The following is a 25,440-nucleotide window of genomic DNA, read 5'->3' as shown; positions in this document are numbered from 1 at the left end:
ATCAGGAAGCGTTTATTAAACACTTACTGTGTGACAGCCCCTGGGCTTGGCACGTCATATAAAACCCCTTGCTTAGTCCTGACAACAACTGAATGAGACAGAGACTTCTGCGGGTTGTAGTTTACAGAGGAGAAGTCAGGCACAGAGAGGTGAAGCCATTTACCCAGAGTCACAGAGCTAGTAGGCAGCGGGGTGTCATTTGCCCAAGGCAGTCTGAGTGCTTAATCCTTACTACGTTCTTCTCACTGTACTGTTCTTAGAGAGGGCTAGAGCCAGATCCCGGCTTAGACCGATGGAAACTGTGTCCGGAAAAGACAAGTGAGCCCCGCTGGGTCTGCACAGAATTTCAATCCAGGCCTGTCAGATGTGTGTATTGCCATGTGGACTTTACCTGTGATTGACTCTGCCCTGGGGTTGGACACTCAGGTGCCTACAGCACCCAGGCATTTAAAAGCAGGGCTGGGCGGTGATTTAACATCCATGGGAGTAAATGAGGGGGACAGCTCACCAGCTTAGACTACAGGTCCTCTGCTTGGATCAGGTTGCCCCATGTGGGAAGGCCAGGCATGTCAGTGCTCTCTGCTCTTGCCTAGACTGGAGACCCCAGCCTGACCTCAGCTGTAAAACCAGGGGGGTCGAATGCAATGACTTTTGTGGTTTAATCTCTGCCCCACACCTTCCCACTGCTGTTGGCCAGGCTTGCTGGTGAACTGCCCTCAGTATTTCTGGCCAAACTTTAATCCTGGCCTGGACTCTGGGTCCTGACCTGAGTTACTAGAGGACCATGGATTCATCTTGTAGTTTCCTTGTGGTGCTGTACCTATGGTAACTATGAGGCAGGGGAGCATGTGTGAACAGTGAAGAAAGATGCCCGTGGCAGGCTTGGGAAGACTGCATGACCGTTCTTACATTGGCTCAAGTGCTTTCATCCTCTGAGCCACAGTGTTCTCAGCAGAAGGAAAAACCCTTCTGACCCTTGATTTGGGGAGGAAGGAGCTCTTGTGAGATATAGGAAGGTACTTGGCTAAATGAATTGTGATATACAGACAGCTCAGTAAATAAATCATTATGCATTAATGACTTGAACTATGCAGGATTTACAAGAGATATGCAGATAGATATGTAAATATCACAAACACCTCTAAATTCCAACAACAGTGTCTTTGAATGGCTTGATGGCCTATGTCCACTCCAGCAACTTGACACCTCTCTTTGGGGAAAGTGTGTAAGTCAACAAATCAAGGGACTACTGTTTGCAGGCACTGTGCAAGGCACAGAAAGTCCAAGAGCTTTCACAACTATTCAGAGTACCATATTTGGGCCAATATGATGTGTGTGTGTGCATGTGTATGTGTGAGAGAGAAAGAGAGAGACAGAGTGCCCTATAGCCCCCTTTGGGAACGTCAGCATCTCATGTCTGCCCCAGCTAAAGTTTTCCTTCTCTGCTCTTCCTCACCGAAGCTCTCCCCTTCACCCAAAGTGTGTTGTGTCACAGCTGGGGGCCGAGTTAGCACAGGGATGGCTGCGTCCTGGGAAGGAGACAGGAAGGGCATGGGGTGTAAAGAGTGGGGGTTGCAGCAGGCTAGACCTGCCAGGCTGGCTGACCTGCCAAGCCGAGCCTGAGGACTGTTGGAAACTGGAGCTCGGGCCGGAAGAAGGGAGCCCATGAATAATACAGCGGAAGGGAGGCTGTTAACTAGGTGACCTCATTGCACCTGTGTGGTTCACAGCTTCCTGGGGAGCCGCCACGGGCAGCCAGGGTGTCGGGCGAGGGCAGAGGGGAGAGCGAAAGGCCCAGTGGAGAAACAGGGCCTTCTTTTCCTTCCCGCTCTCCTTTCAGCTCTCCAGCTCAGAAGTGCTTTGTACTAGCAGCTCCTTCTCCTTCTGGTTTTGACCCAGCTGGCCTTGGCCATGTGCGTGGGCGCATGCGTGCTCGGGGGTGAGCCTAGGCACGTGGGCGTGCACGTGGACGCGTGCGTGCACTCACGCAGGTGTGCTGGTCACCAGCGTGTTCCTGAGCAGAGGCGGAATGTGAGGCTGGGCCTTCTCCGGTGCCCTGCCTTTCAGGCCTGCTTTCCAGGTCTGTTTGCTGAACTGGGCGGGCCTGCTCCTGGCCTCTGTGTCACCTTTGTCAAGGTGGCCCTCTCTCTGGGCCGTTTCTGGCCACCATGGACAATACAGGCTTCTGGGCCAGGACGGTATGGCACCCCAAGGTTTCAGCCTCTGACAAGGGAAGCACCGTTTGATGTAAGTTGGGGGTTGGCAGCCCTGACTTTCTCTTCTAATGCTGTGGGGTCCGTCATTTTTAAGTTTTTGTCACTGGAGCCCATTTACAGCCACCCAGACCTGGCACAGAGGAGCCTCCCTAGCTCCCATAGCTCCCGGTGAAGCAAAGAAGATCTCTGGGCAGATATGGGGGCCGTTTTAGGACCAAGCAGAAGGAAATGAGCTTGAACTGCAGCAGGAAAGTAGAAGGGCAGACCCGAGAAGTTGGTTAACAGTGTGTGGGGTGAGGGGCAGAGAAAGAGGTGAGATGCTGGAGTCCATTCCCAGAGGAGACTGACTTTACCTGGCTTTCCCTTCCGAGGAGCTCTTTCCAGACCCCTGGCCTGGGGGTGGGAAGCAGAGGGCCCCTGGCCAATACCTGGGACCAGAGCAGGAGCCCCAGCCTGTACCTCCTTGGTCCTGAGTGCTGTCAGCAAGGACCTGACCCCTGAGGAGGAGGTCAGGCCCTCCTCCCCAGGACTGGAAAGGGACTTTCCTCCAAAGCCTCGCTCTGGCCTTAGCCTGCTTCCTCAGACTTAGGAGCCCGGGCCCAGTGACCTAGGCCTTCCAGCTGCCCTCTGGAAACTAGGCCTTTAAGAGGTGGTACCGCAAGGAAGGGGACCAAAAAAAAAAAAAGGTGGTGCACCTCCATGTACACACACACCTCTCTGCACAGACTCATAGACACATTTGCCTGCCTGGACAGTATGGGGAGCACCTTCTCCTTTGTGTCTGATCTGGGTGTGTGTGGCCAGAGCTACAAGCACCAGCCTTCATCTTCGGGCCCATTGCTTAAACCGGGAGAGTATTTCTATCTCTGAGCCAGACCATCCAGGTTCAAATCCTAGCTCTTCCAATGATTCGTTGCATGACCTTCGGCACTTGAATCATTCTGTTTTTTAGTTTTCTCATCTAGAAAATCAGGATAGTAATAGAACCTACATAAAAGGGTTATTGGGAGAATTAAACGAATTATTGCCTGTAAAATGCTTAGAAAATATGCCTGCCATATAGTAAATGTTCAAGAAATGCTACTGTTAGTTACTTGTAGGTTACTGTTAAACTTTTATGCCACTGTTACTCTTAGCTCCTGCGTTTTGGAAACTCACAGTCTTGCAGGCTACCTGAGGGTGCCAGGAGTAGCTATTATACCTATGAGAAAAGCTTTGTAGGTTCAAAGGAGGTGGGGGCGGCATCTGGGTTGGGATGAGAGGGTAGTCTTGGAAGGCTTCATGGGGGAAGAGGTGCCTTTGCTGAGAGGCTGTGGCTTTTCTCTGTGCCCACTGGCATAGTACTCCCACAGTAGCAGGGCAAGAAGAGAGGCAGGCAGTTCAGTGGTTAGTAGCATTAATGTTGCTCCCAAGTCAACTGGAATATTTTTAGTCAGCTTTTTAATTGAAGTATAACACTTACAAAAAAGGGTACAAATAATACACGTATAGCTGGAATTATCACAAAGCGGCCCCTTCCCTGTAACTGCCATGCAAACCAAGAAAAAAGAAATTAACAGAAGCAGTTCTGTCATTAGCCAAAGGTAACTTCTATCCTGGCTTCTAATAGCATGCATTCATTTTTGTATATATTGAACTTCATGGAAATTTAGTCACACGATATTTTCTCTTGGCGATGTTTTCTTCTGCTCAGCTTATTTGTGAGGTTCATCATGCTGTGTGTAGTTACATTCGTTTGTTCTCATTACTGTATAAGTTTCCCTTGTGTGAACACACCACAATTTACCCATTCTATTGTCGATGGACAATGGGGTTACTTCCAGTTTTTGGCTATTATGGAAAAGTCTGTTAGGATTATTTGTTATGTGTCTTTGGGTGTACATATATATATATATGCAATTCTTTTGGGTATATATGACTACTTTTAGCAGTACAAATGCTATAATATAATGACTAGCTTTATGTAACTAGTATAAATTTTCTAGCTTTATTCTTCATTTTGGCTCTTTTCATTTCCGTATGAATTTAGAATCAACTTTCGAAATTCCACAAAAGCTCTGCTGAGATTTGATTGAGACTGTATCAACAATATGTAGATCAGTTTGAGGAAAATTGACGTCTTTATAATATTGAATTTCTGATGCATGAATAAAATATACTCCTCCATTTCCCCAGGTCTTAATAAGTCTCTTTCAAGAATGTTTCTTCGTTGTCTGTGTAGAGGTCTTATGGCTTCTCTGGTGGCCCAGTGGTAAAGAACCTGCCTGCAGTGCAGGAGACGCAGTTTCAATCCCTGGGTCAGGAAGATCCCCTGGAGGAAGGCATGGCAACCCACTCCAGTATTCTTGCCAGGAAAATCCTATGGACAGAGAAGCCTGGTGGCTGCAGTCCATGGGGGTCACAAAGAGTCAGACATGACTGAAGTGACCACACAGAAGTCTTATACTTCTTTTACTAGATTGATTTCTATATGTTTTATGCTTTTGCTACTATTACAAGTGATATTTAAAGGTATTTTTCATTTCTAATTATTTGTTTCTGGCATATAGAGGTACCACTGATTTTTAAAATATTGACCTGTATCCAACAATCTTTGTTAAATTTACTTATTATACCCAGTAGTTTATCTATAGAATCTTTGATTTTTTTAACCTGCACAATCATGTTTTCAATTAATAATAACAATTTTATATCTTCCTTTACAATATTTATGTATTTTTTCTTGCCTTATTGCAATGGCTAAGTCTTCCAAAATAATACTGCATAGACATGGTAATAGCGGGCATCCTTATTTTGATTCTGGTATTGGAAAAACTTTCAATGTTTCACCATTAAGTATGATGTTTGTTCTAAGTTTTTTGTAGATCTAGTTTATCATATTAGGAAACTTTTTCCTTTTTTTTTCAAAACTGTGGGAAAATACATATAACATTTACCATTTTAAGTATACATTTCATTGGCATTAATAAAATTCACAATGTTGTACACACCATTACTATCCTTTTCCAAACTTTTAATCATCTCAAACAAAAGCTCTGTAAACTCTGTAACCACTGGACAATAACTCCCCATTTTCTCTCCTTCCAGGCCCTGGCAACCTCTGTTTTCTGTCTCTATAAATGTACCTGTTTCTAGGTATCTTATGTAAGTGGAGTCATGTAATAATTGTAATTTGTGTCTGGCTTGTTTAGCATGCTTTCAGGGTTCATTCATGTTTAGCATGCCTCAGAATTCCTTTTTTTAAGGTGGAATAATGGCCAGATTGTATGGACATACTGTATTTCATTTATCTATTCACTGTTTATCCATTGATGTCATTTGGATTGTTTCTACTTTCTAGCTATTGTGAATAGTGCTGCTAAGAACATCAGTATACAAATATCTGTTTGAGTCCATGCTTTCAGTTTGTTTGAGTATATATTTAGGAGTGGAATTATCATAAATAATTCTACGTTTAGTTTTTTGAGGACTCATCACACTGTTTTCCACAGAAGTTGCTTGATTGTATGTGCCCACAACAATGCACAAGTTACAATTTTCTCCATATATTCACAAATGCTTGTTATTTTTGTTATTATTAATATTTTTTATAATAGCCATTCTAATGGATATGAAGTGGTATCCCACTGAGATTTTGATTTGCATTTCCCTAATTGCTGCTGCTGCTGCTGCTAAGTCACTTCAGTCGTGTCCAACTCTGTGCGACCCCCCATGGACGGCAGCCCACCAGGCTTCCCCGTCCCTGGGATTCTCTAGGCAAGAACACTGGAGTGGGTTGCCATTTCCTTCTCCAATGCATGAAAGTGAAAAGTGAAAGTGAAGTCGCTCAGTCGTGTCCGACTCTTAGCAACCCCATGGACTGCAGCCTACCAGGCTCCTCCATCCTTGGGATTTTCCAGGCAAGAGTACTGGAGTGGGGTGCCATTGCCTTCTCCTCCCTAATTGCTCGTGATGACTATCTCTTCACTTAATTGGCCATTTTAATATCTTCTATGGAGAAATATGTATCAAGTACTTTGCAAAGCTATTTTTGAATTGAGCTGCTTATATTTTTGTTGTTGAGTTGTAAGAGTTCTTTATATGTTGTGGATATAATCCCTTATCAGAAGGTAAATTTTCCTCCCATTCTGTAGGTCTTCATTCTGTTGATAGTGTCCTTTGATATACAGAAGTTTTTAATTTTGACAAAATCTAGTTTATCTTTTTTGTTACTGTTGTTGCCTATGTTTTTGGTGTCATAGCCAAGAGATCATTGCCTATTCCAATGTCATAAAGATTTTCACCTAAGAAGTTTATAGTTTTAGTGCTTATATTTAGGTCTTTGATCTATTTTTTGTTAAGTTTTATATATAGTACAGGAGTCCAGCTTTTGCCTGTCGTTATTCAGTTTTCCCTGGATCATTTGTTGAAAAAGACTGCCCTTTCCCCGTTGAATGATCTTGGCACCCTTGTCAAAAATGTTTTAACAGTATATGCGATGATTTATTTCTGTTCTCTCTGTTCTATTCCACTGGTCTATATTAATGTCCTTACATCAGTATTGCACTGTTGTGATTAATGTAACTTTGTAGCAAGTTTTGAAATCAAGAAGTATGAATTCCCCAGTATTGTTCTTTTTCAAGATTGTTTTGGCTATTTGAAATTCCACACAAATCTTAGGATGGGTTTTTCTATTTCTGCAGAAAACATCATTGGCATTTTGAAAGAGATTGCATTAAATCTGTAGATTGCTATGGGTAATATTTTATCTTAATATTAAGGATAGTATTTTAACAATATTAAGTCTTCCCATCCATGAACATGGGATGTCTCCCACTTATATTGTGTCTTTGATTTCTGTCAGCATGTTTTACAGCTTTCAGTGCGCAGGTCGTTTGCTTCCTTGGTTAAGTTTATTCTTAAGCATTTTATTCTCTTTGATGCTGTTGTAAATGGAATTTTTTTCTTAATTTTGTCTTCAGGTTATTCATTGCTGGTGTGTAGAAAAGCAGCTTATTTTCATGAGTTGATTTTGTATCTTGCAACTGCTGAATTTATTTATTAGCTCCAACAGTTTTAAAATGGAATCTTTAGAGTTTTCTTTATATATGATCATGTCATCTGTGCATGGAGATAATTTTACTTCTTTCTTTCCAATTTGGAATTGGGAATTTATAGCCCAGGTACTCTGGCTAGAGCTTTCAACATTATGTTGAATGAAAGTGGTATAGTGGGTATCCTTGTTTTGTTCCTGATCTCAAGGATGTCTTTAGCTATTTAGTGTGATGTTAGCTGTGGGTTTTTCGTATCTGGCCTCTTTTCTTCTGTTTTGCAGAGAGTTTTTTTTTTTTTTTTATAAGTGTGTATGGAATTTTATCAAATGTATTTTTGCATCTATTTGAAATGATCATGTAATTTTTCTTCTTTCTCCTGTTAGTGTGCTGAATTACATGAATTGATTTTCAAAAATTAACCAACTTTCCATTCCTGGAATAAATCCAACTTTGTCTTGATATTCTCCTCATAATCCCTTGGAAGCTATTGGACTAGATTTAATGGTTTCTCTTGACCATATTTTGCGTGTGAATTATTAGTATCCCTTAAAATATTTTTTTCATCTGTGTTCATAAAAGAGATTGACCTATGATTTGCCTTTCTCCTGATATCTTTATCAGATTATAGTATCAAGTTGTGCTGGCTTCATAATACAGATTGGGAACTGTTCCTTCTTTTTCTGTTTCTCTGTAGGAGTTTGGATAAAATTTGTATTATGTTTTTCCTCAAATGTTTAGGAAAATTAAGCAGAGAAGCCGCATGAGCTTATGTTTCTTAAAGGAAAGGCTATTTTTTAAAAATATAATGTATGTATGTATGTTTGGCTACGCTGGGTCTTCGCTGCTGTGCAGGCTTTTTCTCTGGTCCTGGCGAGAGGGGGCTGTTCCCTAGCTGTGTGCACAGGCTTCTCATTGTGTGGCCTCTCTTGCTGTGGAGCGTGGGCTCTGGCGCACACGCGCTTCAGCCACTGTGGCTCCCGGGCTCTAGAGCACGGGCTCAGCAGCTGTGACCACAGGCTCGGTTACCCTGCAGCATGTAGGATCTTCCCGGATCAGGGACTGAAGCCGTGTCTCCTGCATCGGCAGGCCGATTCTTTACCACTGAGCTACCAAGGAAGCCCTGGTGGGAAGGTTTTTGATTTCAATTTCAGTATGTCTAGAGAAATAGAACTGTTTACATTTCTGTGCTTCCGTGTGTCAGTCTTGGTAAGTTGTACTTTTTGAGGACTTCACCTACTTTGTATAAATTTTTATATGAATTGACAAGGGTATTCATAGTATCTCCTTCGTTATTGTAGTCTCTATACTTTGTAGAATCTGCAGTGAGACTTTCTTATTCATGATACTGGTGATATATGCCTTCTCTCAATTTTTTAATTGTCATGCTGATCACTGGATTTGTTAGTCTTGTTAGTCTTTTCAAAGAATCAACTTTTGTTGTTGTCAAGTCTGACTCTTTGCAACCCCATGGGCTGCAGCACACCAGGCTTCCCTGTCTTTCACCATCTCTCAGAACTTGCTCAAACTCATGTTCATTGAGTCAGTGATGCCATCCAACCATCTCGTCCTCTGTCATCCCCTTCTTCTCCTGCCTTCAATCTTTTCCAGAATCAGGATCTTTTCTAATGAGTTGACTCTCATTAGAAATTATTATTACCTGAAATATTGGAGCTTCAGCATCAGTCCTTCCAGTGAATATTCAGGACTGATTTCCTTTAGGATGGACTGGTTTGATCTCCTCGCAGTCCAAGGGACTCTCAAGAGTCTTCTCCAGCACCGCAGTTCAAAAGCATCAGTTCTTCGGCGCTCAGTCTTCTTCATGGTCCAACTCTCACATCCATACATGACCACTGGAAAAACCATAGCTTTGACTATGCAGACCTTTGTTGGCAAAGTAATGTCTCTGCTTTTTAATATGCTGTCTAGGTTGGTCATAGCTTTTCTTCCAAGGAGCGTCTTTTAATTTCATGGCTGCAGTCACCGTCTGCAGTGATTTTGGAGCCCAAGAAAATAAAGTCTCTCACTGTTTCCACTGTTTCCCCATCTATTTGCCATGAAATGAGTGGACTAGATGCCATGAAATGAGTGGACTAGATGCCATGATCTTCGTTTCTGAATGTTGAATTTTATTTTATTTTATTTTTTTCAGACCCAATGAGTTTTTTTTTTTTAAGTTTTTGAATATTTATTTATTTTGGCTGTGCTGGTCTTTTTAAAAAAATTTATTCATTTTAATTAGAGGCTAATTACTTTACAATATTGTATTGGTTTTGCCATACATCAACATGAATCCCCCACGGGTGTACATGTGTTCCCCATCCTGAACCCCCCCCACCTCCCTCCCCATACCATCCCTCTGGGTCATCCCAGTGCACCAGCCCCAAGCATCCTGTATCATGCATTGAACCTGGACTGGCAATTCATTTCACATATGATAATATACATGTTTCAATGCCATTCTCCGAAATCATCCCACCCTCTCCCTCTCCCACAGAGTCCAAAAGACTGTACTATACATCTGTGTCTCTTTTGCTGTCTCACATACAGGGTTATCGTTACCATCTTTCTAAATTCCATATATATGTGTTAGTATACTGTATTGGTGTTTTTCTTTCTGGCTTACTTCACTCTGTATAATAGGCTCCAGTTTCATCCACCTCATTAGAACTGATTCAAATGTATTCTTTTTAATGGCTGAGTAGTACTCCATTGTGTATATGTACCATAGCTTTGAATGTTGAATTTTAAACCAGCTTTTCCACTCTCCTCTTTCAGCTTCATCCAGAGGCTCTTTAGTTCCTCTTCACTTTCTGCCATCAGGGTGGTGTCATCTGCATATCTGAGGTTATTGATATTTCTCCTGGCAATCTTGATTCTGGCTTGTGCTTCATCCAGCCTGGCATTTCACATGATGTACTCTGCCTTTATGTTAAATAAGTAGGGTGATAATACACAGCCTTGATATACTCCTTTCCAGTTTGGAACCAGTCTGTTGTTTCTTGTATGGTTCTAACCATTGCTTCTTGACCTGCATACAGGTTTCTCAGGAGGCAGGTAAGGTGGTCTGGTATTCCCATCTCTAAGAATTTTCCACAGTTTGTTGTGATCCACACAGTCAAAGGCTTCAGCATAGTCAATGAAGCAGAAGTAGATATTTGTCTGGACTTCTTGTTTTATGATTCAATGAATGCTGGCAATTTGATCTTTTAATTTACTGATTTTTGTTTTATATTTCATTTCCTTTCTTTAATAAATTAAAAAATCTTTAACTTTCTTTGAGTTTAATTTACTTCTTAAAACATGTTTTAAGATAGATACATGGGTCATTGGTTTTTGGATTTTCTTCTTTTTGAAAATCTGAATTTAAGGCTATAAAATTTCCTCCAAGCAAAAAAGTTATATGTCACAAATTTTAATGTTATATTTTAATTATTTTAAGGCTCAAAATATTTTCTAATTTCTATTGCAGTTTCTTCTTTGATTTATGATTTCTTAGAAAGACATTGCTTTATTTCCAAACATTTGGGGATTTCCTAATTCTTTTATGCTTGTTTTTGAGCTTAATATGCTATGATTAGAGAACATACTTTGAATGATTTCAGTTCCTTGAAATGTTTTGAAAGTTACTTTATGGCCCAGAATGTAGGATTTTGGTAAATTATCCATTGCTTCATAAGAAGAGTGTTTATTCTCTAGTTGTACGCAGTTTTCATTTTGTCAGTGAGGTCAGATACGTAAGTCAGGTTGATTAGATGCTGGTATCCTTCTGATTTGTTTTCTGCTTTTTCTATCCATTTTTGAGAAATATGTGTTGACATCTATTACGATTATAGATTTATCTCTCTTCCTAGTTTTCTCTGAAAGTCCCCAATCCATAGGACAAGGCCATTGGAGAGTCACCTAGATGTAAAAAGTTTCATGTGGTTTTAAATTCTCTTCCTTTTCACCCAGTTTCATCATACAGATTTTCAAATGCAGAAAGTTTGAAAGACCTGTACAGTGAACACCCATGTATCCACCACTGGGGATTTTACAGTTCACATTTGTTGCATTTCATTTATCCTGTATGTATCCATCAAACCATCTCTTTAGGGCTGTATTCAAAGTTAGCTGTGTAACTGGCTCACTTCACCCGTAAACCCTCCATCACGTGTATCATTAAGTAGTCATCTTGCCTAATTTTAAAATCAAAAGTAGGGACCTGAAACAGTTCAGGTGCAAAGGACAGCTCTTCAAGAGAAAGTGAGCCAAGCAGAAGAGAAGACGTGTCACCACAAGGCTTTCCCCTGGGAGACCTAGGATGGTGATGGTGAGGCTGAGTGTCCCTCTTACCTTCCAGGCAACAGGGATGGGGTCTGGCTTGGCCTCTCTGGAGTTCTTTGCCTCTGGCAGCTTGGGGCTGGTGTTCAAGATAGGTCTGTTGTGCAAATGAGTGGTGTGCTTCAAAGGGCAGAAGTTGACTGTGTGATTCTGGAGGCTACAAGCCCAGAGAGTGAAAGTTCCTGGAAGGCAGCTTGGGGTCCATTAAAAGAGAAAATTTGTCTTTCTTTTTTGATGTACCAAATTAACTTTTGTTTTTACAACTTTATTTTCAGGTAGGTAATATAGGCAGGTTGTTGCTGTTGTTGAGTCGTTAAGTTGGGTCTGACTCTTTTGTGACCCCATGGACTGCAGCCTGCCAGGCTCCTTTGTCCATGTGATGTTTCAGCATGCAGAAAACTCAAAAGGCCCCAAATGGAAAGCAGTGAAATCTCTCTCCTCCAGCCACCCAGGTTTCGCTCCCAGAGGTGGTCAGTTTCTGGTTTCTTAGTGTCCTCTCAAGTAGTCTGTGTACACACGTGATGATGCTGATAGTGAAAGTGTTAGTTGCTCAGCTGTGCCCAACTGTTTGCAACCCCATGGACTGTAGCCTGCCAGGCTCCCCTGTCCATGGAATTCTTCAGGCACTGGAGTGGGTTGCCATTCCCTACTCCAAGGAATATACCCAATGAAGGGATCAAACCCAGGTCTTCTGAATTGCAGGCAGATTCTTTATGATTTGAGTCACCAGGGATAGTGACACTACTAATACCGCTTATTGAGAGCTTATTGTATGTGAGCTTGTATTCTGAGTATTTTACATGTATTACTTCATTTGATCTTTGTAGCAACACTATGAAGTAGGTACTATTATCATCTCCGTTTCAGAGATGTGGGAAACTGAGCCCATAGGAGTTTAGCAGCTCAGGCAAGCTCACATACCCACATGGGCAGTCGGGATGTGAGTCCAGCTGGTCTGGCTGCTCTCTTGACCTCTTGTTCTATTCCTTTCAGTGTTTCTTGGAACCAGCTCTATCAGAAGTTCCCTCCAGTGACCTGGCAACAGTGCATTTAACAGTGCACCAGCCTGGTTGATGTGGTGGTGAGCTCCCTGTCCCTGGAGGGCATTCAACTAAATGACTCCAAAGCCTTCTCTACAAATAGCCTTGTTAGTTTCCCCCATAGCTTTAGTTTCTGCTTCTCTCCTGCCTGTGGGGTCAGTTTTCTCTCCTCTCTGTAGGGGTCTCAGGTCTGTATCCTATTCTATCAAACCCCAGAGAGGAGCCCTTTGAGCATCTCATAAGGAAGGATGAGGTCTGGGCAGGGTGGCCCGTCCCTGTTTGCAGGAGGCAGTGCCGAGGCACAGAGCAGGCAGTGAGAGCTATTCAGCCACAAACAAGACTCTGTCTGCCAGGAATGGTCCTCCCCACTCCTTTTCTGACCCCTGTGTTTAGCCTGGCTTCTCTCCCTCTTTCCATCCCCCACCCCAGGCCTGGCCTGAGGAGAACCTGTATGCCCAGAGACAAGAGTGGGGGCATATGGGAAAGAGCTGAGTAAAATTCTTCACTAGGAACAAATCTCATTTTCAAGAAAGTCTTGACAAAATGAGGCATTAAATTACAATATTTCGGAGAGTGTCGTAATTCTATTGCAGACAGCCCTTCATCATGGAATCTGAAAGCTGGGAAAATACAAAACTCATTAGATTAAAATAAACCACCTACTGCTCTAGAGAAAAGCTTATTTATCAATATCAATTTACTTATGATTACTCTGGCCTGCAGTTTGTTATTTTTAAGAATTATGATTTGTGTATTGCTCATACAGATGTGAAATATTTTTTCTTAAATTGAGTGTTTTAAAAAAGATGTCCTTAGTAAAGGTTAGAAAATGGGTACTGGGGACGAGGAATCGGGGAGGGTCAGGAGATAAATTAAGAGGTGGGGGATGGTGAGAAAGAGGGTGTGTGAAGAGCTAGATGGAAGCAAGTGTGGACAGAGTGAGCCAGAAACCACATAAAACCTTTGGGTCTTTAAAAGAAGTATTTTATTCATTAAGAGGAAGGACATCCTAATTAGCCAAGCTGTCCAGAGAAGGAATGTGTCCTGTGTAGATAGTGAGCTTTCTGTCACTGGAGGCATACAAGTTCAGGTTCAAAGTCTAGAAAGGAGGATGCTGTAGAGGACCGCAGTTGGGTGAAGAGCCGCCTGTAGTTCTTCCCAGTCCTGATGTTCAGTGATTCTGTGACTCTCACACACCAGGTCTGGGGGGTAGGACAGTGTGGGGCAGCCTTGCATCATGTAGAATAGAGTATTGGATTGGCAGACAAATCCTCCCACCTTGACTTCACTGGCTCCGGTGCGCGTGGTTCCGGCCAGCCCTTGCTGTGTGGTACTATGGAAAGAGCTCTGTTCCCACGGCCAGAGCCCCCTGGGTTCCCATACGTCTGCCGTCACTTTCTGCTGTGAGCCCCAGTCTCTTCATCAGTAGGATGGGTCAGTAAGGCCCCTTCCTAGGTGGTGGTAAGGATCTGTGACATTTTTTAGACAGTCTAGCACACGGCAGGCACACTCAGCATGTGTTAATACTGTTCCCGCCTCCCTCCCGGGCCAGTTGCCTTATCTGCAAAGTGGAACGTCTGCTGGGGATCTCTGGGTTTCTTCTGGTCCTAGTTTTCTGCCCCAGGTATTCAGTGTTCTTTGTGTGAGAAAGGAAAGTGGTTGGCGTGAGGGGGAGCCCCAGCAGCTCCCAGCACCTTGAACTTCCTTGATGGCCTCCTGCTCTGACATAGGTGGTTTTCCTGCTCAAAGGATCTGCTGTCAGTTCTCCATGTTTTTGTCCTGCCTTTGGGAAACTGGATCCCCATTTTGTAGATGGGAAAGCGGAGGCCCAGAGAGGAGAGAATAGTATGTTCATCTGCCCCTCCCCACCACAGCCCCAAGCCCCCTGTTCTTAACTTCCTTTCCTGAGCAGCTCTGTGGGTTGTGGGGAGCAGAGGGGACTGCCTTCAGAATGTCCGGGAGTGTGTGGCACGGAACACACCCACTGTAGTCTCTCGCTCTCTTTTTTCCATCTTTCTGCCAAACTGTAGTCTCTCTTTGGGACAAGCAGCTGTGCTCTGGTCCTCTACTTTCCTTTGCTTCCTCCCCTCGCCCTCTATTCTTGCATACTTTCAATACCTAATATTGAACTCTTCCTTGCTGTGACAGCACCATGTTAGGCTCCAGAGCAACCAAAGTGACTAAGGCAGGGCCCTGATTCTAGGGGATTCCAGAGACCAGTGGAGGAGACAGATGTGTGTACACACACACACAGAGTGTGTGGTGTGCTGTAATAGTGAGGGGCACAGCTTCGTGCTGAAGCCTAGCTGGTGGAATCAGAGAAGACTTCCCAGAGGAGGTGATGGCTAAGCTACCTGTAAAAAGAGAAAAAGGAACTTTCTGTGGATTTTGTGCCCCTATAGAGCTGGGACTCAGTGAAAACCAAATGGCTAACCATACACTGCAGCTGGGGCTGGGTTTGAAATCACTGCCTGCCCCAGGCTCAGGGCAAGTCCTTCACCCCTGGAGGAGGAAGGTGAAGTAGGAAGGGCCTCCTTGGCTGGGTCTTGGTGATGGGCACATCTGAGCAGAGGTTAGCAATGGATGACAGAGGGACAGCCAGCTAGCAGCTCTGGCAGGGTGATTCAGCCTCCCTGGCAGGGTCTGTTTGCTGGGGAGTGGGATGGGGGAGGTAGGGAAACTGTGACAGGGGGTGACAGATTTGCGGGTCACCTAAACAAATTCCTAGTTGAGTTAGTTGAACTGAGGTTCAAGTGCTTCAGGGGTTTTGAGGCCACGCCTCTTATCATTCCTGAGATTCAGTCTCACCATCTGGAAGAGTGGGTGCCACTGACACCTGCAAGGTGCTGGGAGAGCCAGGTGACCTAAAAGGCAGCACTCAGCTGGGCAGCCAGGACGGATGGTGCTCTCTGTCCTCTGGGACCAGCCGGTGCCTGATCCCTCAGGACCTGCGATCCTGGTGGGCTGGGACGGAGCTGTGATGAGCATGACGGTGGCATGGCCTACACATGTAACGGGCATGACTGCTACTGTCGTCAGTGCCCTGTGAATTGGGTAGAAGAGATGGGAACTGAGGCTGGAGCAAGGCAAGAGCACATTTGAATCTAGTGAGTGCTCACCATGGGTGAAGCACACTCGAGGGCATGCATTTAATCTTCACGACATCTGGCAATGTGGTGGTGCTATTCTCTCGGTTTACACAGAGGGGAAACTGAGGCTGAGCAGGGATTTGAGTACAGGTGTCTCCTTCCAATCTCCTGAAGGCCCCTGTTTGGAATGGTGCCTTTCTCCCTACCCCGTAGTGAGACAGTTTTGCGTTACCTGAGTTCCTCATTGAGCTCTTGGTTGAGGGTCCAAAACTCCTTCCCCATGAAGCCTGCACTGGGCTCCCCTTGCTCCCTTCAGGAGTTGTGATATTACTAAGCGTAAAGGCAACTGAACAGCGATTCGCACAATTATCTGGGGGAAGGGCGGGAAGTAGCTGTCACAAACAATCTGGAAAAGATTAGTCACTTAACTTACAAGGAAAACTATCAGCTTACTATTAGAGAGGCCAGGCCTTACCTTCCCTCCTCCCATTCCTTAAGGTGGGGATCCCAGCCCTGTTTGGGGGCCCCATTTCCACCACGTGGACTTGACTGAGAGTCACTTTCCTGCTGACTGGTGGCGCTCAGGCCTGGGCCTTCCCTGCATCACAGCCTCAGGCTGCTCAAGCTGAAGGGACTGCAGCTATATGCATTTCCTCCTGGAATGTTAGCTGTGCTCCTACTGTGCACAAGCTCGGCTGGCTGGGAAGGGGCGCTCAGCATGGTTAGCACAGAAACAGGAACTCGCACGCCCTTGTCGAGAGCTTTAAAACAGTGTGAGTCACACAACAAGAATCCCAGGTAGAGGATGGGGGCCCTTCTGCCTGGGGGCGTGGGATCAAGGGAGACTCCTCAGGGGAGGTGGCATCTCAGCCTCTTCCTGGCAGTGGAGTCCCCCTGTGGCCAGGTGGAAGGGAGGACCTCTGGGCGTGGAGATGCCCAGGCAAGGGCACAAGCTTTGACATCCTAAGTGGCATTCTGCAGGCGAGGACACTGAAGCCAGGAGAGACCCGAAGCCTTGCCCGGGGGTCGCCCTGTGATTCATGTCTGCCCTGTGATTGAAAACTCCTCTTTGTGCCTAAGGATGAGGAGGAGAGGCTCAATGCTGAACCGGTGTCTGAGAGAGATGGGAGACTACCATGGAGGGCGTCCTGGAGGGGGAAGGGTGGAGGGCAGGCTAGGAAACCAGTGTGGCTAACATCATAGTGGGGGACGGAGAGAGACAGAAAGAGTGTGAATGGGCTCCCAGTCATTAAGCTGCAGACATGGAGATGAAGAGCCTGGCAGGGGCCTTTTCTAGGAATGAGGTTGGCGTGGAGCCTTCCCTGCCCATCTCCCAGGACGGCACCCACCCTGGCCTGGACTCTCATGCTTCCATGTGGGTGAGACCACAGCAGGAAGTGGGCACCTTCATGCTCTCTCTCTCACCTTCACTCCCTGCAGCTCTCTGGGGTCCAGTGCCAAGGAGGAGGCCTGGACTTGGCCATCTGACCCCTTGGCCAGTTTTCAGTATGCGGTTGATCCTCTCAGCGCTCAGCCTCCTCCCTGGTGAAATGGCCTAACCTCTGCCTGTCTAGATTTGCAGTCACGTTCACAGAAAGCCTTTGCAGAGTTAAAATCCACAGAGATGTCCTCCTGGCAGCTGCCTAGAGTTGGGGGTCGTGCCTCAGGATACAGCATGGAAATTGCTGGGTGATGGCTGCCCAGCATTCCAGACTCTTTGGGGTAGATTTTGGGGTATAAGAGGCAAGAGTGGAAAGAGTTAAAGGGGAGAAGGAGGTGGAGACTTGGAACAGATGTGGACCCCTCCATCTGTCTGGTGAGAACGATCACCCCCCTGTATTGGGGATGGCAGTGAACTACGCAACAGAGATTGAACACGGTCCCACCCACAGTTCCCTTGACTGTCTCCTGGCCCCCGAGCAAATGGTCTTGACTTGTCTGGCAGCAGGGCAGTGGTCAGCATCTGAGAGGCAGAAAAAAGCAGAGCTGGGAAAACCAAGTCCACTTCGCCCTTCACAGAGGCAGGCCCGGATTTTCCAAAGGCTATGCTAAGAACCTGGTGTCTTCATTTCCTTCCCTGGCTCTCAGGCTGAAGGGCTGAAGACAAAGGCAGCCTCCATGGTACTCAGTGTCTCTGTTTGCCATGAGGGTTGCCTGGCCCAGGTTGGCTCACCACAGGGCATGGACTTCAGGGGTGGCAAGACGGGGCTAGGTGAGGCCAAGCCACCTCCTTGATTGGAGGTGGGAGGCAGGGCCCAGGGAGGCAAGCAGAAGGGTCTGCACAGTGGCCAAACTTGGCCAGTTAACTGGCTTAACTTTTGACACACTTCAGTTTCCACACTAGTTTGCTCTCTTTCTAAATTTAGTTTTTATATTTTAAACAGCTTTATTGAGATGGTGTTCACATATGATACCATTTACCCACTTAAGAGTCTATAATTCAGTGGTTATTAGTACCTTCAGAGAAAAGTACAACCTTTGCTACGGTGTGTTTTGGAATATTTTCATCCTTTTCAAAAGGAACTCCATACCTTTTAGCTATCACCCCTGCATCCTTCCATCATTTCAGCCCTAAGCAACCACTCATCTATGTCCTGTCTGTATAGATATATCTTTTCTGGCCAGACATTTCATATAGGTAGACTCCTAAAACATGTGGCCTTATGTGACTGACTTCTTTGACTTAACATGATGATTTTAAGGTTCATCTATATTGTATCAGTACTTTGTTAATTTTTATGCCTGAATAATATCCCATTGCATGGATATACCATGTTTTGCTTATCCATTTGTCCATTAATGGACATTTGGGTTGTTTCACCTTTTGACTGTTAAGAATAATGATGCTTGAATGTTCAAGTTTCTATGTGGACATAGGTCTTAATTTCTCTTAGCTGTATTCCTGGAAGTGGTATTGCTGGGTCTTGTGATAACTCTGTAATAGTTTGAGGAATAGTCAGACTATTTTAAAGTGGCTGCACCGTTTCACATTCCCATCAGCAATGTAGGAGGGTTCGATTTCTCCACATCCTCTCCAACACTGCTGTTATCTGTCTTTTTGATTACAGCTGTACTAGTGAGTGTGAAAGCGTAGCTCATCATGGGTTTGATTTGCATTTCCCTCATGACCGATGACACTGAGCATCTTTTCGTGTGCTTATTGGCCGTTTGTACATCTTCCTTGGAGAAATGTCTGTTCAGATCCTTTGGCCATTTTTTAATTGAGTTATTCATTTTTCACTATTAGGTTGTAAGAATTCTTTATATAGTCTAGATAAGTCCCTTGTTAGATGTATGATTTGCACATATATCCTTCCATTCTGGGCTGTCTTTTCACTCTCTTGATAGCGTCCTTTGAAGTATACGTATTTTTAATTTTTATGAAGCCCAACTTACCTACGGTTCTTATGTTGCTTATGCTTTCGGTGTCATGGTTAAGAAACCGTTGCCTAATTTAAGGTCATGAAGGTTTACACCAGTTTTTCTTTGGTGAGTTTTAGCTCTTTCATTTAGGTTTTTGATCCATTTTGAGTTGATTTTTGTAGATGGAGTGAGCCAGGGCCCAACTTTATTCTTTTGCACCTTGCTATCTAGTTGCCCCAGTACCATTTGTTGAAAAGACAGTTAAAAGGACTTGGCCCCTTTGTTGAAAATCAGTTGACCATAGACATATAGTTTTATTTCTGGAGCGTCAATTCTATTCTGATAAGTCTCTTTGAATGCCAGAACCATTCTGTCTTGATTACTAGCTTGTTTTTAAATGGAGTATTTGCTGCTTGGTTTAAATACTATTAGTACCTCAATGCAGATAGCTAAGAAAAGACAGAAAAACATTAAGGACAGAAAAATCACCTGTTATCTCACTACACAAAGACAAAATAAAGGTACTGCTTTTATTGTGTTCACTGTGTTGCTGCTGTATGTTTCTCTACAGATATATACATCTATCGTTTTTTTCCAACATGGCAACACGCTTTGCGTAGTCTTATAGATTGTGCTTTCCGTTTAACAGTTTGCCATGAACATTTTTACTTGTCAATAAACATTCTCCGAAAACATGGTTTTCCGTGGCTGCCTCATAGTTGCCTATATGAAACCGCCCTAACTTACTCTTGTAAAACCTCTGTCATTGACCATTGACTTGCCTGTTTTTATGAGTATAAACAGTGCTGCCACAGACATCCTCAAAACAAACCTTTGTGCCATGATTCCGACAATTTCCTTAGCGGAATTCCTGCTTGTGGAACTGCAAAGTCAAAAGGTGTGTGAGTGTTTTTAAGGTTAGAGTTTTACTATGCCAAATGGCCTCCCAGAAAGCTGTACCATTCATACTAGAGGGGATTTTCATAAAAAAACACAGTGTGGAATAGAGCCTGACTCAGAAGCTGTTTTGGAATTGTTTATATACTTTAGGTATTAATCCCTTATCAGATATGTGATTTGCAAATATCTTTTGCAGGTTTGCCATTTTACTTTGTAGATAGCATCCTTTGATGCAGACAAGTTTTTCATTTTGATGAAGTCCAATCTATCTATCTTTTTATTGCCTGTGCTTTTGATGTTATAGTCAAATCCAATGGCAAGAGGATTTCCCTCTGTGTTCTCTTCTATGGTTGTATACATTTCATAGTGCTGGTGTCAGTCATTTACTGCCTCAGTAAAGCTGCATAACAAACCATTACAACAATCATTTACTTTTATTCATGTATCTATGGGCCAACTGGGGAGCATCAGCAAACCTAGGCCTGACGGGGCTGAGCCTGATTCTGGGCCCTCTGTGGGTTCAGTCTGCTCACTTTTCCTGAGGGATACTCTTCTCAAATTGAAAGGCAGGTGCTCAACAGGCAAGCCCTCTGCACAAAAGCTGTGCTTCTGCTCATAGGGAGGTTAGCCAAAGCATCCATTTGTCAAAGCGAGTCACATGGTCAAGCCCAGCATAGAGGGTGGAACACCATCCTCTGCCTACTGTGAGACCCCAGCATGGGTGTAGATACTCAATCCTATCCAGAGTGAAGGGTTGGGACCGATAATTTGATCATCCACAGTGATGATCGGGGACAGGAATGAACCTGGCAGATTTGAGACTGATAAGTAGCTAGTGTACCTGAAATAAGGTGATGAAGGGTATAGGGAAGAAAGTGCTGCTTACTGGATGCATGAAAGATATCGGTTAACTGAATTAATCAAAAAATTAAAAGAATGTATCAATGGAAGTGGATTTACTGAGATGGGAAAGATGAGGAGGGAAACCTTTGGAGAAGAAATCGGCTCACTGTCGGATAAGTTAAATGTTAGAGACACACCAAGAGGAGATGTTAAGTTGGCAGATGGCTGTATATGGTAGACTCTGCTTGCAAGGAACCAAGGGTCTTCTTGCAGAAGGAGGATGTGTGAAAGTCTAACTAACCCTGGCGGCTGGGATAGCTGTCTCCAAAAATGTATGAAGGACAAGGGGAACTGAGGATCTCACTGCCAGCAGAGGTCTGGGAAGCCTTCCTGGAAGATGTGGCATAGAGCTGGACATTGAAGAGAGGCTGGTTATGCAGGGTGCGGCTAGGTGGTGCTCTGGATGGAGAAAACAGCCTGACCCAGGCACAGAGGGAGAGCACAGGATGTGGTGACTGGCAGTGCCCCTTGGGGTAGAGGGTGTAGATTTTAGCAACATGCCAGAGCTGGGCCGATATCTGTTGCCTGTTCTCTGCTGGTGAGTTGGGAGATAGGAGAAAGCTCACTTTGATCAACTCTGTTCTTCCTCCCAGCCCTAGTGGACTGGGGATCTGAGGATCAAGACCCTCAGCTGCCTTTTCTGAAACAAAAAAAAGAATGAGTCCCTGGTGCTGGTGACGGTATGGGGAAACTGGCCCTTTCTTAATTGTTGGAGGGAGTGCGATTCAGCGCACCCTTTTTGGAGAGCAGTTTGTCAGCACCTATAAAAATATGAAAATCTCCTACTTCACATATATAGACATGGAAATAAGGATATTCATTGTGGTTTCATTCATTAATGCAAAGGTTTAAAACAACTAATATTGTTCAGTCTCTAAGTTGTGTCCAACTCTTTGTGATATTATGGATTGCAACACTCCAGGCTCCTCTGTCCTCCACTCTCTCCTGGAGTTTGCTCAGATGCATGTCCATTGAGTCAGTGATGCCGTCTAACTATCTCTTCCCCTGCTGCCGCTTCTCCTTGTACCTTCAGTCTTTCCCAGCATCAAGGTCTTTTCCAGTGAGTCAGCTCTTTGCATCAGGTGGCCGAAGTATAGGAGCTTCAGCTTCAGCATCAGTCCTTTCAGTGAATATTCAGGATTGATTTCCTCTAGTATTGACTGATTTGATTTTCTTCCTTTCCAAGGGATTCTCAAGAGTCTTCTCCAGCACCACAATTCAAAAGCATCAGTTCTTCAGCACTCAGTGTCCTTTATGGTCCAGCTCTCACATCCATACATGATTCCTGGGAAAACCATAGCTTTGACTATATGGACCTTTGTTGACCAAGTGATGTCTCTTCTTTTTTAAATGCTGTCTAGGTTTGTCATAGCTTTTCTTCCAAGGAGCAAGTGTCTTTTAATTTCATGGATGCAGTTATCCTCTGCAGTGATTTTGGAGCCTAAGAAAATAAAATCTGCCACTGTTTTCACTTTTTCCCCTTCTGTTTGCCATGAAGTGATGGGACTGGATCTTGGTGTTTTTTGTTTGTTTGTTTGTTTTTTCTTAGTTATTTGAATGTTAAGTTTCAAGCCAGCTTTTTCACTCTCTTCTTTCACCCTCAAGAAGCTGTTTAGTTCCTTTTCGTTTTCTGCCATTAGAGTGGTATCATCTGCATATCTGAGGTTGTGAATGTTTCTCCTGGCAATCTTGATTCCAGCTTGTGTTTCTTTCAGCCTAGAATTTCACAGGATGTACTCTGAATATAAGTTAAATAAGCAGGGTGACAGTATACAGCCTTGTACTCCTTTGAACCAGCCTCTGTACTCCTATATTTGAACCAGTCAGTTGTCCCATGTCTAGTCCTAACTGTTGCTTCTTGAACACATACAAGTTTCTTAGGAGACAGGTAAGGTGGTCTGATATTCCTGTCTCTTTAAGAATTTTCCAGTTTGTTGTGATCCACCCAGTTAAAGGCTTTAGCATAGTTAATGAAGCAGAAGTAGATGTTTTTCTGGAACTTCCTTGTTTTTTCCATGATCCAACAAATGTTGGCAATTTGATCTCTAGTTCCTCTGCCTTTTCTAAACCCAACTTGTATATATGAAAGTTCTTGATTCAAGTAATGCTGAAGCCGAGCTGGAATAACCTTTTGATTTTGAGCATAACCTTGCTAGCATGTGAAATGAACACAAGTGTATGGTAGTTTGAATATTCTATGGCATTGCCCTTTCTTTGGGATTGGGATGAAAACGGACCTTTTCCAGTCCTGTGGCTATTGCCAAGTTTTCTGAATTTGTTGACATATTGAGTGCAGCACTTTCACAGCATCTTCTTTTAGGAAATAGCTCAGTTGGAATTCTGCCACCTCTAGTAACTTTGTTCATAGTAATGCTTCCTACAGCCCACTTCAGACTTCAGGATGTCTGGCTCTAGGTGAGTGACCACACCATTGTGGTTATCTGGGTCATTAAGACATTTTTTGTAGAGTTCTGTGTGTTCTTGCCACCTCGTCTTAATCTCTTCTGCTTCTGTTAGATCCTTACCGTTTGCTTCTTTCCTTTATCGTGACCATCCTTGCATGAAATGTTCCCTCGATATCTCCAATTTTCTTGAAGAGATCTCTGTAGTCTTTCCCATTCTATTGTTTTCCTCTATTTCTTTGCATTGTTCATTTAAGAAGGCCTTCTTATCTCTCCTTGCTGTTCTTTGGAACTCTGCATTCATTTGGGTATAGCTTTCCCCTTCTCTCTTGCCTTCTGCTTCTTTTCTTTCCTCAGCTATTGTAAAGCCTCCTCAGACAACCTCTTTGCCTTCTTTCATTTCTTCTTCTTTGGGATGGTCTTAGTCATTGCCTCCTGTACAGTGTTATGAACCTCCATCCATAGTTCTTCAGGCACTCTGTCTACAAGATCTAATCCCTAGAATCTGTTCATCACCTCCACTCTATAATCATAAGTGATTTGATTCAGGTCATACCTGAATGACCTAGTGGTTTCCCCTACTTTCTTCAATTTAAGTCTGAATTTTTCAATAAGGAGCTCATGGTCTGAGTCACAGTCAGCTCTAGGTCTCGTTTTTGCTGACTGTATAGAGTTTCTCCATCTTTGGCTCCAAAGAACATAATCTGATTTCGTTATTGACCATCTGGTGATGCCCACCAGAGTCGTGTAGAGTCGTCTCTAAAGTTGTTAGAAAAGGGTATTTGTTATGCCCAGCATGTCCATCAGCAGGGGTTAATTATGGTCCCTTCATATAGAACACTCTGCGGCTGCTAAAAATAGCAAGGCAGTTCTGTGTGTACTGTGATAGGACAACCTTCAGGATACATTGTCATGTGAAACAGCTAGGAGTAGGATAGCATGAATAGCCCTTAGATTTTTTTTTTAAGAGGAGAGACCTATGTGCTGTGTCCTTACGTGTGCCTACAGTACTTCAGGAATTGTTGGTTGCCCCTGGAAAGGGGTGGGCTTGGGTGGAAGGGAGACTCCCTTCCTGCTCAACACCCTCCTGTGCACTTGTGTACCGTGTCCGTGTGTGACTTCCAAAAAGGACAGAATAAGATATAGTTCCTGCTGGATGATGTGTTTTGAAGTATAGGTTGAGGGTACTCAGGGTACCAGGCCTCCCATGGAGGATGCTGGACCACCTGGCATGCCATGAGGGTCTCAGGCTATGCCCCTCCCAGTCCTGCCTGACTCACCTGCCTCCCCCTGTCTTGGACCCTGGTTCACTCAGTGGGAACTTTGGGGAGGACACAAGAACAGAATGGCCACCAGGTGGGCTTTTCCCTCCTTCTGGGGAGGGTGCCTGTAAGTGTCCTCCCATCCCAGCAGCCTCCCCAGCCAGCAGCCTGGCCTGGATGGTGTGGACTCTGAAGCATGGCGGTCGGTGGCCGACCGTGGCTTTTCCATCAGTGGCCCTAATGGTGTGTCTGCAGGTGCCTCCTCGCATGCACGAACATCTCTGTGTGTAGTGGTGGTGAATAATCCCCAAATTGTCTTTGATTTCTGCAGTGTATTTCTGTATTTCTATTCAAAGTTGAGTGCGTCTGATTTTATGGGAATTCATAACAGTTCAAACGACATCGTGGCCCCCTGCTGTGAAAATCGCTCCTTCCTGAGAAGCTGAAATGCTGCTCAGATGTCCCCTCCTGCCCTTCCCTCCCCTCTGCTCGGCTCCTTCTCGTCCCCTTGCTTGCAGGGACGGGGATGGAAAGCACTGCCTCTCCGTGCACTGAGCGCACGCTCTGCCCCTGCGTCTCCTGACTGGGCTGCTGTGGGGAGCGGTGGGAGAAGGGGACAGGAGGCTCCCACCCAGGAGTTGAGCCGAGAGTGGGCTGGTTTCTGGGAAGAGGGGAGAGGGCTTTGCTCCACACCGAGCAGAGGCAGGCTTTCCAGTCTGTCCAGGAAGCCAGGCTGCCTGGGCTTCATCTCAGGTTTCCTTCAGAGGCTTTTGGTGAAACCCCTGCAGGTTGGGAGGAATCTGACACCCTCCCACCTGGGGGAAGGGGGGATGGGGAGGAGGGACCCTCCAGGGTTGGGCCAGGGGCCCCACTGAGTGATGCGACATCCCCTGCAGCAGTTCACAGAGTTTG

Source organism: Capricornis sumatraensis, chromosome 10 (genome assembly GCF_032405125.1).
Source record: "Capricornis sumatraensis isolate serow.1 chromosome 10, serow.2, whole genome shotgun sequence".
In the NCBI taxonomy this organism is placed as follows: Eukaryota; Metazoa; Chordata; class Mammalia; order Artiodactyla; family Bovidae; genus Capricornis; species Capricornis sumatraensis.
This window is presented reverse-complemented; position numbering follows the sequence as displayed.